This window comes from Suricata suricatta, chromosome 5 (assembly GCF_006229205.1).
Source record: "Suricata suricatta isolate VVHF042 chromosome 5, meerkat_22Aug2017_6uvM2_HiC, whole genome shotgun sequence".
Taxonomy (NCBI): domain Eukaryota; kingdom Metazoa; phylum Chordata; class Mammalia; order Carnivora; family Herpestidae; genus Suricata; species Suricata suricatta.
The window spans coordinates 139,456,084-139,470,277 of NC_043704.1; the positions used below are offsets into that span (position 1 = coordinate 139,456,084).

The window sequence follows — 14,194 nt, forward strand, 5'->3', positions numbered from 1 at the left end:
GTCTTGGGAGGTACTGTAGGGACCCAGGAATTGGGAGAGGGAAGGGCAGGGAGCTCTCAAAGTTCATGTTAGTGGTAGAGTTGCTGTCATGGGCATTGGAGCTCAAGCCTGCGGGGACCTTGGGGAAGTAGGCTGCGACATACCTGAAAGCTCTGTCACCCTCAGCGTGTGGGACCGGCCGCCACCTTTCAGTGGCTGAGGTCTGTTTCAGCAACATTAGTTCTGCCTCCACCCTGAGTTGAGTCCAGTTTGAGCAGAGAGCACGCCTGGAAAAGCCCAGCGCTGGACAGAGAGTGGAAGGAATTTGTGGTGAGCAATCTCCAGGAGATTGCAGAGAACCGGGCTTATTAAGTTTACAATAAAAGCCTCCCTCTACCCTTTCTTAACAAGTTCCCATGTGGAGGTTCTATCTGGCTGTTCTAGATGATTCCCTTGGAAGACGGGAGAAAAGCTAGAGGGCAAGCAGTTAATTTGGTAGAAGACACCGGAAAGCAAGGACGGGCCAAGCGGGGAAGCGAGACAGCCAGTAGAGGGTGCTCTGTCGCTCAGGGCCCGGCTGTGAGAGACGTGCCCTTCTGGGAACTGTGGAGACAGTGCAGGGCCCCTCAGAGTCATCTCCGCACAGGGGCTCCGGTGCTGGGTGGTGTTTATCTACCAAACCCCTGTCAGGCAGTGTCTGCTTCTCTCTCCAGGGTGAGGAAGCCATATTGCCAATATGTCTCTTTGCTGTCATGTGTCAGTGCCTCGTTACTAATTATCAAGTTAGGAATCAGAGGATAAGGAATTTTTTTTAAGTTTTATTTCTTTTGAGAGAGAGAGCATGAGTGAATGCACAAGCAGGGCAGGGGCAGAGAGAGGGAGAGAGAGAATCCCAGGCAGGCTTCATGCCCAGCTTGAGGCCCAAATGGACACTGGATCCCAGGATGGTGAGATCATGACCTGAAGCGAAATCAAGAGTCAGACCCTTAGCCTCCTGAGCCAGCCCCGTACCCTGAGGATAATGAGTTTGGTGGGTATTTAGCCACATATCTCCAGTTGTTTCAGAAAGTAATTTGAGCGAGCTCTGGAAAAGTCTCCAGGCCGTACTACCAGAGACTTGTTTGCGGGACCCTGTCTGACCCTACACTGACACCTGTGTGACCCACACAGAGTGTCCCCCAACCTGTCCTCAGTAGGTCTTTCCTAGGTGCTCTTGGCAGCAACATCCATGGGGCAAGCACACCTCAGAGGCTACAAGTCCAGTTGCTGACGTCAAACACATTCTCAGGAATGCTTGGAGTCGAGGCTCACTGAGAGTGACTTCAGTGAGAGAAAACTGGGGCTGACATTTCTGGTGAGCTCAGCATAAAACCGGTGGGAGGAAGTATAGGGAGGGGCTGCTCTCAGGCTGGGGCGCACGCACTGGGTGCGCGTGCGCAGCTCGCAAGCTCAGCCCAACACCGTTGGCCTCTGGAAACTCATCGTCGTAGGATTGTCCTGGCTCAACTGGCTTCTAGAGAGCTAGGCATGACATCATCTTCTCAGCATTTACTGCTCCTTCTAAATACAAAAATAATAATAATTCCTATTCCCAGATACTCTTTTTCTACCCCTGGACATTGTGGTCAAGCCCCTCCAGTTTAGAGGCAACTCAGAGAGTCACAGCACATCCCCACTCTGAGCTTTGGCCTGTGCCTGCCTCCACCAGGAATGCCTTATCCCCAGAGAACATTACACTCAGTCTACTTCCTAATGGTGGAAACAAAACCGAATGGGTGGACTTGGACTTCATGTGGAAGTAGACTGAGCAATACCTTCTGACCTCTCACTGCACCCAGTCCATCAGCAATCCGTTCTGTCCCGATTCCTCCCCCACAGGGCGGCCACAATAGATGACCTTCCCTTTCAAAACACTCCCTCCCTCAGGCACACCCAACCCTGGATGGTTCCAAAGCAGAACATGTCGCTCCTAACTGCCTCTCAAGACCCTTCCCACCCTTCAGGACCAGTCACATGCTATCTTCTCCCCGAGTGGCCTCCCAAATCCTCCATTAGAACTTCTCTTTGCCTATATTCCCTTTGTATTTTACTCAGTCATCGTGACAATGTGCTTTAAATTAGAAATATTAATACAATGGTCTTTCAGCCTAGGTGGTAACATTCAACTGAGTATCCACCCTGATGCTGCTTTGGATGCAGTAGGCACTAAATAAGTGTCACTTCCTTTGCACTGAATTCAAATAAATGACATAAAGGGTAAAAGCCCAGTTTTACAGCTTGGGGAGATGCTCTCAGAATGATGCTATCCTGATGGTGGCAATAGGATGACAGTACCAGTGACATTAATGACTAGAGTAATGGTTTTGATCATTAATGCCACTCACTGAGCACCTATAATAACAATAATAATGGTACAGTGGACACTCTGCTACGCATTTCATCCTCACATCAGTCCTATGCCACAAGATTTATTATCATTCCCATTTTCTAGCGAGGAAGCTGACGGGTAGAAAGGTTAAGTAAGTCACTCAAGATTGTACAGAGAGTGGGCCAAAGTAAGGACTTAAACTCGAGGCCCTTACTCTTAGAAAGCCTTGCTCCAAGGACAATCGTTATGATGGTTACACAGAAGATCAGGTGTAGGGAGATGGGGATGGAAGGAAAAAAACACCACGCTTGTGAGCATTCCGGCAAGAGAGGAAAAGATGGTAAGTGTGAACGAGTACACAAGAGAAGATGAATTTGAGACAATTATCAGCTAACACTGGTGGCAGTTGATGCCTAATTGAAGGTAGTGAGTGAGACAAAGTAACTGAAGGTCATGTCGAAGTTTTCGCTGAAGGCAGTTGGATGGTTGTGGATGGCATCAGCAGGTTTTATGGAGAAAACAGGACTTGGGCAAGAGCAACCGCTGGACATAGTAGGGTGTGACCTACTGAGGTGCCTGTGAGGCATCTGCTGTAAACACTCATTTTGAAACCTTGACTTTGTTTCAGCAATAGTAATATATTAAGAAGTAATGTGAGCCTAGCAAGAATTTTGTGTTTGCTCCTGTGTGATTTCATCCATGAGATGCACTTGGTGAATGCAGAAAACTGTGGCCCTCTGAACGAAGCCACACAAGGATACCAACCCCCTCACACACACACACACACACACACACACACACACACATGCCTCACACATCTACCAGCTGCCTAGGGTTAAACCGCATGTGTCCTGAGTCACGCCTATCCACATCTAGTGTTACAACTTTCCAAATGATCTCATGACCCTCTTTCTACCACTTCATGATCACTCACAAAGTATAATGGTTCAGAAGCACCTTCAGGTATTTTTCAATATTTATTGTAGCATTTTGAATTGCTTACCCATTAACATGTATAAATTGTGACACTGCATTAACTAGGTTTGCATCATTTTCTATGTGTCACAGATGAAGTTTTTGACTGTTGTTCTCATAATTCCATTTTTTCCCATAAGCCTTGTTATTTTTATGGTATAATTTTGCATAATGTTGCAAAACAGGATCCTGGATCAGAGATTGGCAAACTATGGTCCATGGGCCAAATCTGGACTATTGCCTTTTGTTTTTTTATTTTTTATTTTTTGTAAATATAACATTATTGGAATAGAGCCATGTCAATTTGTTTATGTACTGTCTATGGATGCTTTTATTTTTAATTTTTTTTAACGTTTATTTATTTTTGAGAGACAGAGCGTGAGCAGGAGAGGGGCAGAGACAGAGGGAGACACAGAATCTGAAGTAGGCTCCAGGCTCTGAGCTGTCAACACAGAGACTGATGTGGGGCTCAAATCTACGAACCACAAGATCATAACCTGAGTCAAAGTCGGACGCTTAACTGACTGAGCCACCGAGGCACCCCTTGGCTGCTTTTGAACCTCAGTGGCAGAACTGACTATCCGTGACTGAGACCCACCCCATGGCCCACAGAGCCTAATACATTTACTATCTGGCTCTTTAGAAAAAAATTCTACTTGTGTCTTCCCTCAATCAAAAGGAACATGGATGGCACCAATGAGAGGGTCTAACCAAGTTAGGAGAGTAAAGTGAAGTGTTTCAATCCAAGGTCAAGGTCAAGATCACTGATTCAATAGTGAAACATTTGCAGGAGGATGAATAAATTCAGAGTGAGCAGTACTAGATCTACAAGAGACAAGCTAAACATGGGGAAAATATTTTACCAAAAAATGTGATATTAGATGTTTCAAAAAAAAAGATAAAGGTATTCATCATTGGAAAAATTAGTACTTTCTTGGGGCTTCCTAAATTCATATTTTTTATCATTTTAATTAAATTGCATATGGTGTGTGGCAGCAACCCTTCCATACTTTGGGCCTCGAAGTTCTTAATTTAAGGTAGAAGTGTGCGTCCAGAACTGGACTTCAGAGACAGGTCAACAGAGGGTTGGAACTCATTGTGGCTGCGCTTCTTGCCATGTCCCTCTTCTCAACCACCAGCTGTCCTTGTCGATGCTGACCCGACTCTTCTACTTTCCAACAGACCTCTTCAACGTAAATTCCAGCGCCACTGAAATCCCTTCATCTTTCTCTTCTCCTACTTCTCATCTATAAATTGAGCAGATATGCCAGTATCTACTCAGAAGATAATCCATATTACATTCTTAGACTAATATCTGGTACACATTCAAGCATCCGGAAAAGGCTAGTTACTGTTTTTGTGCGTGTGCGTTTATTTATTTTGAAGGAGAAAAAGACAGAGTGTGAGTGGGGGAGGGGCAGAGAGAGAGGGAGACACAGAATCTGAAGTAGGCTCCAGGCTCTGAGTTGTCAGCACAGAGCCCAATGCAGGAGCTCGAATTCGCAAACCACAAGATCATGAGTTGAGCCGAAGTTAGATGCCTAACCCAATGAGCCACCCAAGCATTCATAGAAAAAGTTAGTTATTGTAAGTGCCTATTTAAATCTCCAATATACTTAACCCAAAGAATATTCAGTAAAAACTGAAAGGGACAAGTGGGAATGACCTCTTTTCCAATTGCTTTTTCCTCTATCAACCTCCGATCTTTGAAGTGCAACCATACTCTGTGTCCTAATTTGTACAAAGAGTTCCTTCCCTCACTTTTTACACGAGAATGCAAAGCACATTTGCAAGTGTTTTAGTCCAGACGGAGAGGAAGAGAATTAAACACACATACTCACCAGTGCGGCGGGTTCTAGGCCACACTGCTGTGCTTCATTGAAATCATAGCAGTCCCACAAACCGGGTATTTTTCTCCTTTTGCATATGATTAAACCAAGATTTACAATAACTTTTTAAACAGCTAGCTCAAGACACATAGTCTGTGGCCCTGCTGTGATTCTGAAGATTATTATCCTGAGTCTCTTTGGCTTCACCAATGGTTTTGGGGGGGGAGGTGCAATTTTGCCACTAGGGGACATTTGGCCATGTGAGGGGTAGAGGTGGATCTGTGAAGCCACTGACTTCTAGCAGGTAGAGGCCAGGATGCTGGTAAACATCCTAAAATGCACTGAACATCCTCAAATGATCTGTCCCTACATGTAAATAGTACTACAATTGAGAGCCCTGGACTAGACCATGCTGCTTCAGAGATATTTTTGTTGGTTTAAGAAAATAAGTGAAAAGAAAATGTATGCAAATAACATTGCTGAAGGACTTACCAAAGTGGGTGTTTCTTTTCCAGTTGATTATTACTCACTGTTGCTGATAAAATGATTTTCTTTTGAAATCCTTAAGTTAGACGTTTTAACATCTATTCTTTTTTTTAAAGGTCAATAATTTTTTAAATGTTTTTAAAATTTATTTTTGAGAAAGAGAGAGAGACAGCATCAGCAGGGAGGGTCAGAGAGAGAGAGTGAGACACAGAATCCAAAGACAGGCTCCAGGCTCTGAGCTGTCAGCACAGATCCCAACATGGGGTTCAACCCCATGAACCATGAGATCATGATCTGAGATGAAGTCAGACACTTAACTGACTGAGCCACCCAGGCACCCCTTAACGTCTATTCTTAACCTCTTCCACTGTTGTCTGAGACTAATTCATAATATGGCTGTTCGTAAGATGCTTGGAACATTTCAAGGAGAAAAGGAGATGTTTGTTATTCGGCATTGTAAATACTATGTCCACGTTGCCCTACATTAGCAAAGCTCCCTCAGAAGAAATTCAAGATGCCAGACATGATTCTCAAAGCCACTGTGAATTATGCTGTGCCAAACAGTGATACTTAGAGAAGGTACTTTTGGGTATTTTTTTTAAACTGTGATTCATGTCTCTTTTGGACTCTGGCAGACATAAAGCAAATGCTGTTGGTGTCTCATCTAAATCTCCCTCACGGGATAGGGGCACCCCACTCGGAGCCTCTGTGATTGTTGGCTGCTCAGGGTGCACAGCTGTTCCCAGGGGGCTCATGCCCCACCCGGCTGAGCATTCACAGGCCTAAGAGTGAATGACAAAGGGTTATGAAAATCAGATCTCCTTGCCTAAGAAGGACCAATTCCCTGGTGCATTTCGTATTCTGGATCTGCCCATGGGATCAGACTGAAGCTAAATTCTAGCCAAAAATGACATCCTTGCTTAGATTTCTTCCTCTAATTTGTCTGGCTTTCTATATGGCCCTTCTCCTGAGAGGAGCACCCGATAAATCACTTACACAGAAAATACCGCTGGGGCTCTGGGTCTATGGAACATGACCCAAAACACACAGGGTCAACAAATTCAAATGGCGATGAGTATTATAGGTACTTCCTTCTCTTCTACATATTCCTTGCTTTGCTACATCCCTGTTCTTTAGCCCAGGCGCTGACAGGGACGCAGCAGGGATAGTCGGAGCTCAGAAACTGTGATCAGAGAGGAAGCCTAGTTCTGCCTACTGATCAAAAGACTGTCTCTACAAACTCCTACTTTTCCCTGAGCGGAGCAGTTTTTTGTTTTTTTTTTTTTTTTGTCTGGAAACTAGGCTTCAGGGCAATTGCAGTTTTGCCTGACACCCAGCTCCCATCAAAGTTAATGGGGAGAAGTTCTGACTTCACCATTCCTGTTGAATTCATAATGTTTAAGATTATCAGCACAAAATAGCCCATGAAACTTTGCATCCCTTAATAAGGGTATCAGTTATATCTTATGTGAATAGCTCTTTTTTCCTGAAGTTCTTGAGAAATCGCTTGACCTATTTATACTACTCAGTCCACAAAGACAGATTATGGTGACCAAATAATTAAAATAACAATTAAGACCACTCCTTAAGTATAATTTTCCAAACAGTCCTTAATGAACACAGAGTCCCCCTCCCCAGTAATAATAGGTTTTTAAAAAAGTATACAGCCATCAAATTTTTAAAAAATGTATGATTTCTCTCTCTATCCTGATCACATATTTCTAGAGAGATAGTTTTTGGCTCAGTAAAGACATACATTCATTTATTCATTTCTCAGATATTGTCTAATACCTTCTGTGTGCCAGGTGCCAGTCTAGGCACTGAAGATACAAAGAGGAGCAAAATCCTCTGCCCTCATGGACCTCACTTGCTAAAGGGGAAACTGATAGGAAACAGACTAGACTGAAAAATATACATTATACAGTGGTGTCAGATGTTGGTAAATGAAAGGAAAACACACCAATTAGAATCCTCACCTTAATGAAGAGGATGCTAATTTAGGTAAGATTCTGATGCGATATTTCTCTGATCAGATGACAATGTAGTGCAGACCTGAATGAAGCGAAGGAACAGGCCTATGCATATGTTGGGCAGTGTTTTCCAGACCGAGGCAGCTAGTGACAGATCCCTGAGAATGGGACATGCCTGGAAGTTTCCAGGAACAACAAGAGTACTGGCGAGCTGCAGAGCGGACGAGACAGTGAGGCCACAGCATCTTACCAAAGGCGCTAACAGTTTGGGGAAGTCCGTTTTGTAAGCCCTCCTGTTACAGGGCGATACATTTCCTCTGCACCCAGATACTAAAGGCTAGTAGCTCCCCACTTCTTAGGACAACCCAACATATGTCCCACGTATTTCCAGTAGCACATGGGGCTTCGTATGGAATTAGTCCCAGTGGAGACTAAGCTTTACAAGAATTGACACCATCCAGTTTGCTTTGTTAAGGCCAAGGTGACTGCTGAGCAGGAAACAGGTAGAACAGGTGGAGGGTGGAAGATAAACCTTGGAGAATGCTGTTCCCTGGGAAAGAGCATGATGGCAGATCTGGGAGGGATCAGTGGAGGTGGCCCAAAGCAGTTGCTTTGGGGAATATTATTTGAAAGAGGAGGTTGTGCTGGTGTTGGAAGTAAGATGGGTGAAAGAGAAGAAGTGTTAATGGAAACGCGAAGGTTTTCTGTTGTCATTACTGTTCCCATTTTTCTTATAAACAAGTATTAGATGTAATGTCACTATGTTATCATCTAGTCATTTTTGTGTTTGCATGTGTGTATGCCTGTGTGTGTGTGTGTGTGTGTGTGTGTATGTGTGTGTGTATGCAAACCTCATTATTTAAATGATACTTTCACCGCTGGGTTTCTTAGCTTCATCACTACTCTGCCACAGACACATTTTGTGCGTTACAGGATGTATACCAGGATTCCTGGCTCTGATTCACTAGACGTAAGTAGTACTTTCTTCCTAGTGTGAAACCTAAAATGTATCCAAACCTCATTCAGTGTCTCTTACGGGAGCAAAATTACCACCAGTTGAGTACCGCTGCTCTAAAGGGGGTAATGAGGCTGTGGCACCAGCTCTGTCTCTAATTGAGTGACCTTGGGCAAGCCCCTAACTGCTCGGGGGTCTGTTTCTTGCTTTGTGTTTAGCAGAAGTATGAGTAAGGTGTCTGTTAACCCAAATTGGAAAATCTATAAATTGGCTAACCAACTCCTTTCTGGGGAATTAACTTCCACTCAATTTCAAATGAATAGTGTCTCAAAAAATCTTATTAATATAAACATAAAATTAGTTTTTCTTCTGGGAGTGAAAAAATGCCCCCAACAATTATAAGACTGATTTTCTCAATCTAGTCCATAATTTAAACAGGCAAAATTTGCTAATAAGCATTCCCAGATTCTGAAATAGCTTCTGCAATTTTCCTATTTGCAAAGTCAATTGAGGACTTAAAACCACAGCTGTCCATGTGTGGTTTTCTTTGGGCCTTATTGGGCAATTTGGTCCAATAAAGTTTAGCTTTCAATGGACAATGTTGAATTATGGCAGGCGCTGCCAGGGACTATTTTACCACATCACGTCTTCTCCTTTGCCCACTTAGGGCTGTCAGTAAATAAATGAAATTGTTGAAACAGATGGAAAAATATTGTACGACCTCTTCTAAATTATCTCATATGCAAGCTCCATGAATTTTGTGAAACTCTTTCCTCTAAGTGGGTATATGGTTCTTCTTATCTACCTAAAATGTGGGATTGAGGAGTGCCCATAATCAAATGATGGCAGTCATTTGAACAAACAGGCTTTGAACAAACACCTCTTACCTTGAGCCAGTGTGGAGTTCGGACCAATTGCGAAGCCTCTTCCTCTTCGGTATTGGGTTTTGCTCACTATACCTACAGTGACCGCTGCTTTGCCAGATATTGAGGGAGCAGGCCAGCATGCCGATATGCGGTGGGCTGGGAAGGTGTGTTTCCAAAATCCTGGATAAAACAGAAAGTCAAACCGCATGGTTCTGTATTTGTGTATGCGTCGTGAGAAGGCTAAAATCTATTCCCTGTGTGCGTCCTCTATTTGGGTGACCTATATGCGGAGCTTCTACTTTATGGAATCTATGGATGCTTTTTATGAAATGAAAAAGTTAAATCAATTTTCTATATTTGTCCCTGCCTTCTAGCTTCTCTAAGCTTGGCCACTGCCAGAACCTTTTAAGGAAAGCTGAGTCAGCTGAATATGCCTCTCTTTTTGGCTCTTCCCTATTTCTAGATGGCCAGGAATTTCCTTCCTGGTCATATTCAGTGGTCAATGCTTGATGCTAAATGATGGATTAGTTTATGGCATTGATTACTTTAAATTAATTGGTATATGGAAAGAGTGTTCCCAAGAGGGCTGGGTCTGGTGACTTTGACAGGGCCAACCCTGAGATGACTTTCATTATTCCATTGACAATAAGGCAATTAAGCTTTAGAAAGATGGTACGGATGTGGTCCTGCAGGAGGGAAAACCAAGATTTATTGAGCGTTTTGCCTCTGAAGAGCTCTGTTGAGCAAGGCTCTACCTGGAAAAATGGTCGAATAAGAAAACAAAATACATTTATAGCCCAAGGCAGATCATGAACATACCTCTGAGTCCATTTTGTCTACTTATTGGAGGTTCTAAAAATCTCATTGGCCAGAAGAATTACAAAGAAATGATTACTCCTTTTGGAGTGCCTGGGTGTCTCCTTCGGTTGAGCGTCAGATTTCAATGCAGGTGATGATCTCACGGTTTGTGAGTTTGAGCCCTACATCGGGCTCTGTGCTGACTGCTAGCTCAGAGCCTGGGGCCTGCTTCAGATTCTGTGTCTCTCTTTCTCTGACCCTCCCCTGCTCGTACTGTCTCTCTCTGTCTCTCAAAAATAAATAAATGTATTAAAAAATTTTTTTTAAATGAATGATTACTTCTTTTATTCTTTCATTCAATATATTTGAATATTTGTTTTCATGGGCTTTAATGCTGGGCAGAAAGGCCAGAAGGACATAGGGCTGACTCCTAAGGAATTTGTGAAGTTGTATCGGTCAGATTGCCACAGATAGTTCTAACTCTACTACGTATATATGACAAAGTAAAATGCATGCTGTGATAGAAAGGTGGTCAAATATTGAAGAATAACAGGAAAAAGTACAATCACTTCAAGTTACAAGGGGAGCTGTGTGTAGTCATATATTAATTAGGATGCTTCAAGGAAAGTAACACAATACTCAATTAGAAGTAGCTTAACTGACCCTGGGGATCTTGTTAAAATGCAGATTCTGATTCAGTTTTTCTGGAATGTTCCCAAGATTCTGTAGTTATAACAAGTTCCAGTTTACACTGATAGGCTTGATCCAATGAGGACCCTTTGAGTAGCAAGAACTTTTAAAACTAGGCTTTGTATTATTTGATATAACAGAATTTGGGGGTACGTGGTTTCAGGGGGGTTTACAAAGCTCAGATGACATCAATGAGGAACCAGGCTCTTTCCATTCTTTTCCTTCGATCCTCTACGTAATGGCTTCTGTCTTCACACTTTTCTCTCGCAGTCTCAAGATGGCTGCCACAGTTCCAGGCCGCACACATAGGCATGACAAAGCGTAGGATCAGTAGAAGAGGGATATTGCTCCTCTTGTTATTCTTTTTATAGGGAAAAAAGGCCTTTGCTAAAATATTTCTGGCAGCAAGCTTCCCCTTAGTTTCACTGACTGCAGTCATATATGATGCCCATCCTTCACTGCAAAGTCTGCTAGGAAAGCAGGTTTTCAGCTTCTACAGTGAGTTATGGGCTCTGTTGTAAGAACGGTGGGGAGGAAAATGGTCGTGTGGTTTGGCATCCAACTGCATTTCTCACAGTGGCACTGGGGTTCTATTGACCATAGAAATCTTGACGGGCTAGGGATACACCACTGAGCACACATCATGTAATATATCACTCAGATAACATTAGATGCCTTAGGGGCGCCTGGGTGGCTCAGTCGGTTAAGTGGCCGGCTTCGGCTCAGGTCATGATCTCACAGTTCGTGAGTTCGAGCCCCGCGTCGGGCTCTGTGCTGACAGCTAGCTCAGAGCCTGCAGCCTGATTCACATTCTGTATCTCCCACTCTCTCTGACCCTCCCCTACTCCCACTGTCTCTCTCTGTCTCTCAAAAATAAATAAAGGCCATAAAAAAATTAAAAAAAAAACATTAGATGCCTTAATACCTTGGGATTGTCTCCTTCTATAGGCACATGTCTCCCCATCCACCCTTCTGTTGTCTTGATTCTAAACACCGACATTTCTCACCTTGAATATTGTCCTAGAGTCCCAAATGCTCTCGCTATCCCTGCCCCTCTATTTACGCTGCCCATTCATCCTGCATACAGTGTCAGACTCCTCGCCTGCAAATGTGACTGTGATATGCTCTGTTCAAACCTCTTTAGTGGTTCCTGATAAAATATTAACTCCATAATATAGTCTTCATGTTTCATTACAATCTCCTGTCTACTACTTGTTTGTCCTGCTTCACCTCCCAACACTCCCCACTAAAAGTCAGACTTTGCTGCCATGGAGAATAAGAGAATAATTTTGCTGGGACCTAGGGTTAAACTCTATAGGCATAAAGTGATCTGCTAGAGAATTCCTTTCAATATCTCCACAGATCATGAGAAACGATTACTAGGATTTCCGTTTTGGAACATCTACATTTTCTGGTCCACTTCCTATGCTAGATGCTTGATTATCGTGGCCATCCTCAAATATGCTGGGAGGTTTTAATAGTGAGAATTCCAGGGGCCTTCCAATCACTGAGGGAGGGGGAGTCAATTCGAGTCAAAGTTCTTATTTCCTTAATATTACCCTTAGTTTGCTTTCCCTTCCACGATTTATTAAATTTTACCCAAGACTTGAGGACTTTCTGGCTTATTGACTTTTCAATATGAATGACTTATTATTATTAACATCACTGCCCATCCTCTCATTATTTTTATCACTCTCCCAGATATAAGGCATAGGCTGCTTACTTTCCCTTCCTGTCCTGCACCTCTCCCAAATCAAACATGGAGCCTGTCATATCTTAGGTGCTTAGAAAATGCTCTTTTCTTTCTTATCTTAAGGCATTTATTGAGCACCTTTTATCTGGGATGGTGCTAGGGAGTTGAAGATCCAATACATGGTCTCAGCTTCAGATGATTACACTTGAGTTCACCATGAAAATGCTCCTTTGATTATAGCCATACTAAAAATATGTAGGGAGTATTGGAAATGGGAAATAAATTGTCCTTGGTGAGTTAGGAAAGGCGATTTGTGGAAGATGTTGGTGAAAGACATCTACAAGGTAAGGAGAACCTGGCAGTATCCTTACTGGGAAGTATCCAGTAAAGAGCACAAGAGTGCGGTGAATTCTGGGGAACCAGAAACAGCTAGACTTGGCTGGACCCTAGAAGAAGAAGAAGAAATCACAGAGAGTGAGGCTAAGGCAGTAGGCAGGCAGATTATAATGAGAATTGTAGGGCTGTGTGATAAAGTTCTGGTTTTATTATGAACCACTGAAGACTTCTAGGCAAGGCATGTGACCAACACACAGCAGACCAGGGAATCAATCACTTCGGCTGGGCAGAGAGCAGAGTTGAGGACAGTGAGACCTTTTTGGAGGGTAATATAGTATCCAGGGGAGGTGTGATAATGTTTTGAATCAAGACAGCAGTGGAGGGGAGTTGACAGAGTGGTGTGGACCATTAACAAGATATCTAGGGGGTAAACTTAGTTCTAGTTGGTGATGCATCGGGAGACTAAGGGTGAATATGTGGTGAATAGAGAGAAGAATCAGACTTTGAGCTTGTTTCATTTTGAAAAGCCCCTTCACTCCCCTTGCTGAAATTGTTGCATGACTCCTTATGTCCAAAGATGCATGCCAGATGCACCAAATAGCCTATAAATGTAACTCAATCTTAATTCCTGGTAAAACTCGCTAGCAGTGGCTCTCGCCTTATAACTCTTGAGGAACTGAGTATTGTGGCTCAGAGAACTTCGGCCATGTGTGAATATTGCACTTTTCCGCTCGGGTATCGTCTCTATTTTTATTGAACAACTGTCAGTAGGCCACGCAGCATTGCCAACAACACACCGAAAATAGAATGAAAGCAATTACCTCAGTAAAGATTAACGCAGAAAGTAAAATTGCACTTACGTAAGACTCCTTTTCCAGGCCTGGAGACCAGCCTTCCATTGGTTTCTCTGTATCTGTTTCAGAATCGTAACAGAATGACACCATCCCTGTCCATGCTGGAGGGATCCATTTTCTGCATAATCCCCTCTTCCTGCCATCTGTAAATCTGTTCTCAGAGCCGACTCCAGGAGAGGGCTGCTCCCCAGGGATGATTTCCCATCAAGATACTACCAACAGATGAGAGATAATATTAGCTAACAACATATCAGCACTCCTCTGATGTTTGGCAACTACTTGTCAGAAAACTTCAAGAAGATGCTTGCGTTTTGGAGACTGTCAATCTAAGAGGAACTAAAAGTTCCAGAAGAGATGATTTAGGCCAATTCTGAATGAGCCTGAGGAATTAAATG

The 14,194-nt window shown here is 43.3% G+C and overlaps 1 long non-coding RNA gene across 1 annotated transcript in view; it reads left to right on the top strand.

Annotated features, from left to right (window-relative positions):
- LOC115292343 overlaps nt 1-14,194 on the top strand; it is a 58,088-nt gene extending 43,894 nt beyond the window's left edge. The window contains exon 3 of the long non-coding RNA XR_003908943.1: nt 13,868-14,194. This is a non-coding gene — a long non-coding RNA (uncharacterized LOC115292343). The remainder of the gene's footprint in view (nt 1-13,867) is intronic.